This window comes from Anoplopoma fimbria, chromosome 23, assembly GCF_027596085.1.
Source record: "Anoplopoma fimbria isolate UVic2021 breed Golden Eagle Sablefish chromosome 23, Afim_UVic_2022, whole genome shotgun sequence".
Classification (NCBI taxonomy): domain Eukaryota; kingdom Metazoa; phylum Chordata; class Actinopteri; order Perciformes; family Anoplopomatidae; genus Anoplopoma; species Anoplopoma fimbria.
In genome coordinates this window covers 2,291,711-2,296,687 of record NC_072471.1, presented here as the reverse complement: position 1 = coordinate 2,296,687, position 4,977 = coordinate 2,291,711, and the positions used below count along the sequence as shown (strand labels likewise).

At 28.8% G+C, this 4,977-nt stretch overlaps 1 protein-coding gene across 1 annotated transcript in view; it reads left to right on the top strand.

Annotated features, from left to right (window-relative positions):
• Positions 1-645: 645 nt before the first annotated feature.
• rab3ip (RAB3A interacting protein (rabin3)) overlaps positions 646-4,977 on the top strand; it is a 14,190-nt gene continuing 9,858 nt past the window's right edge. Inside the window, 1 exon segment of the mRNA XM_054624645.1 lies at positions 646-776. The gene's annotated coding sequence lies outside the window, so the exon portion shown is untranslated.

Below are 4,977 nucleotides of genomic sequence, written 5' to 3'. Positions count from 1 at the left end.
ATTTAATATAGTTAAATACATTATTTACTATATTAAATAAAAAAGTATTTCTACTATATTAAATAAAGTATTTCTACTATATTAAATAAAGTATTTCTACTATATTAAATACATTATTTAATATAGTAGAAATAAATTATTTAATATAGTAAAAAATAAAAAATACAAATATTTCTACTATATTAAATAATGTATTTCTACTATATTAAATAAAGTATTTCTATATATATTAAATAATGTATTTCTACTATATTAAATAAAGTATTTCTACTATATTAAATAAAGTATTTCTACTATATTAAATACATTATTTAATATAGTAAAATACATTATTTAATATAGTAGAAATATTAATAAATAAAGTGACGTGATAAAATCTAAAAGTATATTAAACACCTTATTTCTACTATATTAAATAATTATTTCTATATATTAAAATAAAGTATTTAACCATATTAAATTTTCTACTACTATATATAAATAATAGTATTTCTACTATATTAAATACATTATTTAATATAGTAGAAATACATTATTTGAGTGGGTTTCAGGGACAAACACACCACCAAAACAAGGCGATGACGCTGCTCCGGTTTCCCAGCCGTCCCTGAACGCAGCCCCACGTCAGCTGTTGCAGCTCTCCGGTCTGCGTCAACAAAGTGTGTGTGTGTGTGTGTGTGCGTGTGCGTGTGTGTGTGTGCGTGTCTCTGCATCTGTCTGCACGGTACCGGGACGCAGCACCCACCGACCCGGCTGCAGCCCGTCTCAAAGCTCCGGTGAGTCCGCAATCAGTGGATGTTTAGCTTAGCTTAGCCTAGCCTAGCCTAGCCTCTGGTCTCGCCTCCGCCACCGCGGTGCTGCAGGAGCGTGTTAGCCCGCATGCTAACGTCTGCAGCATGCTAGTTAGCTCAATGCTAGCCTTTTTTTTTTTTTTTTTGCTTTAAAATGCAGAACTGTGCATGTGAGGTGGTGAGCAGCGTGCACGAGCAGAGAGGATGATGGCTGCTGCAGATTTTGTGCAAAAAAAAAAAAAAAAAACCTTCTGTGTGTGTGTGTGTGTGTGTGTGTGTGTGTCAGGGGTTTTTGCACAAAATCTGCATTTAGTATTGTGTTTTTTTATTAGTGCATTTTATTTTTCGGTATTTAGAACAATTAGTGTTTAAATGCATGATTAATACTTCACCATTGATGCATATTTAGCCCAAGAACAAGAGGGATAAACCACAGTTATATAAATCAATAATGCAGCTTGTATAGACAAATAACATATTAAATTAATTAATAACATAATAGATAACATAATAAATAAATAACATAATACATTAATTAATAATATAATAAATAACATAATAAATAACATATTAAATAAATAACATAATAAATTAATTAATAACAATGAATAAATAATAAAAAAATAACATAATAAATAACATAATAACATAATAAAATCTGCATTTAGTATTGTGTTTTTTTATTAGTGCATTTTATTTTTCGGTATTTAGAACAATTAGTGTTTAAATGCATGATTAATACTTCACCATTGATGCATATTTAGCCCAAGAACAAGAGGGATAAACCACAGTTATATAAATCAATAATGCAGCCTGTATAGACAAATAACATAATAAATAAATAATAACATAATAAATAAATAACATAATAAATAACTAAATAACTAAATAACATAATAAATAACATAATAAATAAATAAATAAATAATAATAAATAAATAAATAATAAATAAATAACATAATAAATAAATAACATAATAAAATCTGCATTTAGTATTGTGTTTTTTTATTAGTGCATTTTATTTTTCGGTATTCAGAACAATTAGTGTTTAAATGCATGATTAATACTTCACCATTGATGCATATTTAGCCCAAGAACAAGAGGGATAAACCACAGTTATATAAATCAATAATGCAGCTTGTATAGACAAATAACATAATAAATAAATAAATAAATAAATAACATAATAATAAATAACATAATAAATAACATAATAAATAAATAGCAAATAAATAAATAAATAAATAACATAATAAATAAATAACATAATACAATCTAATATTTAGTATTGTGTTTTTTTATTAGTGCATTTTTTTTTTTTTTATTATTGCGGTATTTAGAACAATTAGTGTTTAAATGCATGATTAATACTTCACCATTGATGCATATTTAGCCCAAGAACAAGAGGGATAAACCACAGTTATATAAATCATTAATGCAGCTTGTATAGACAAATAACATAATAAATAAATAACATAAATAAATAAATAACATAATAATTAATTAAATAACATAATAAATAAATATAATAAATAAATAACATAATAAATAAATAACATAATAAATTAATTAATAACAATAAATAAATAATTAATAAATAACATAATAAATAACATAATAAATAAATAACATAATAAAATCTACATTTAGTATTGTGTTTTTTTATTAGTGCATTTTATTTTTCGGTATTCAGAACAATTAGTGTTTAAATGCATGATTAATACTTCACCATTGATGCATCTTTACCCCAAGAACAAGAGGGATAAACTACAATTTATTTAATCAACAATGCAGCCTATATAGAAAAATAACATAATAAATTAATTAATAATATAATAAATTAATAAATTGATCCTAAGTACAGATGAAGACTTGTAAGAACATGTAATCATATAAAAATACTATCTCTTAATCAGAACAATGTCATGTTTTTAATTACAGCTTGCTTTAAATATTTTGGAAACAGTAATAAATGTGTATTTATTACACATTTATTACTGTTTTTTACAGTATTTATTAAGGAAGTACTGTGCAAAGTACCTCAAAATTTTACTTGCATTTTTCCTTTTTTTTTTTGCTACTTTATACTTCTGTATAATGATTAATGATTGTACTCCCACTACATTTATTAGACAATTTAAGTTACTTTGTAGATTATATTAAATATACAAAATAAACATCAGGTAACAAATGATGATGTGGCAGTACAAAAATATGCAGAAAAATGAGCTCCATCTTTACCCCGTGTGACCCCAAGAACAAGAGGGATAAACTCCAGTTTATTTAATCAACAATGCAGCCTCGTAGAAATCAAATATATAGAAAAATAAATAACAAAACAATTAAATGAATTGATCTTAAATACAGATGAAGACTTGTAAGAACATGTAAGCAAATACAAATACTATCTCTTAATCAGAGCAATGTCATGTTTTTAATTACTATGCTTTAAATATTTTGAAAACAGTAGAAATGTGTATTTATTAAGGAAGCAATTACATTTACCCAAGTACTGTATATAGTACAAGTACCTCAAACTTGTACTTAGGTATTTCCATTTCATGCTACTTTATACTACTACTACACTACATTTTTGGTGGGGGAAATATTGTACTTTTTACTCCACTACATTTATTTAATAAGTATAGTTACCTTGCAGATTTTATGATATTTATATAACTTATACAATACCTGATTAATGATGATGTAGTACTACAGATTAAACCACCCAGCAGTAGATAAAGTTAGCAAAATTAGAAACATTTTACCAGCTGCAATTTCAAAATGATGGCCACATTAATGCATCAACAATATAAAGTATATTGTTCTGCATAACAAGTACTTTTACTTTTGATACTTTAAGTATATTTTGATGCTAATACTTTTGAGCTCTTACTTAAGTAAGTGAAATGCAGAACTTTACTTGTAACAGAGTATTTTTACACTGAGGTATTATCATTTTTACTCAAGTAGAATATCTGAGTACACAAATACTGACTTATGATTATCAGTGTTTTTTGACTAGTTGATGATTTATTTAGTCTATCAAATATCCCAAAATGTGCGTGAAAATGCACAAAAACACAAGTTTACAGAACCCAACCTTCCATCATTTACAAGTGCTTAGGAACCAAAAAGTCTTCACATTTGAGAAGCTGGAAGTAGAGAAAAGTTTTCTGCAAACGTTTCTGTTTAATAGATTAGTGATTAGTGCTGAATACAAACATACAAGTATTCAAAACCTGAATTTAGCAGCCTTTTATAGATATTCATATTATTAATTCCTTTAATATCTGCCTCTGACTTTTCACGTCTGTTCCGCTCTTTGTCGGTGTTTCGGGTGACATAGTGCCGCGTTGTAAACCCTTTAAACTTACGGGTTGAGCCTTTACCAGGCGGCCGGAGTAACTGGATCCATCCCCCAGCATCCCTCATCGTGTCGGGTTACCACGGGCTCTCCAGGACCGGTCTCCATGGAGACGGGTAGAGGGGGCGAGAGGCCGGTGGGGTTTCACCTGTGATGCTGTCACCTGTGTGTGTGTGTGTGTGTGTGTGTGTGTGTGTGTGTGTGTGTGTGTGTGTGTGTGTGTGTGTGTGTGTGTGTGTGTGTGTGTGTGTGTGTGTGTGTGTGTGTGAGTGTGTGTGTGTGTGTTTTCCCAGTTTTCAGACTTTTCTTTTCAGCAAATTTGTTATGACAGCTGGATGCGTTTATGAAACATTGAAATTGTTTTTAGTTTTGTGAACAATTCCCACAAACAAATCTAAATCATCACCATGTTGCTCCGTCTACTGGCTCCTACTGAAGATTTCCATTTTTAAAAAGAGGCCTCAAAAATTTAAAGTTTCATTCTTAGGAAGGTTTAGAAATATCTTTAAACAGTTGGTCGCTAGTTTTTAAACCAACAAAATACAGGAAATAGTGAATTGTAGGGACTATTTTTAATTATATTTCAACATCTGTTCTTTTTACTGAATTTGCAACTGAAATTTGGCCAATTAAGAACTTTCAGAAGCAATTTTATAACACACTGAACTCCAGCAAAGAAGTTGCTGTTCAGCTGCCAACTCACAAACTCTCAGATGTCAGATTGTCCTTGAATGCACCAGCAGTCCAGCGTTGTCAGCTGCATTTTTAACAACAGAGAAACTTAAACCAAAACAATGACACGACTAAATATTTGTCAC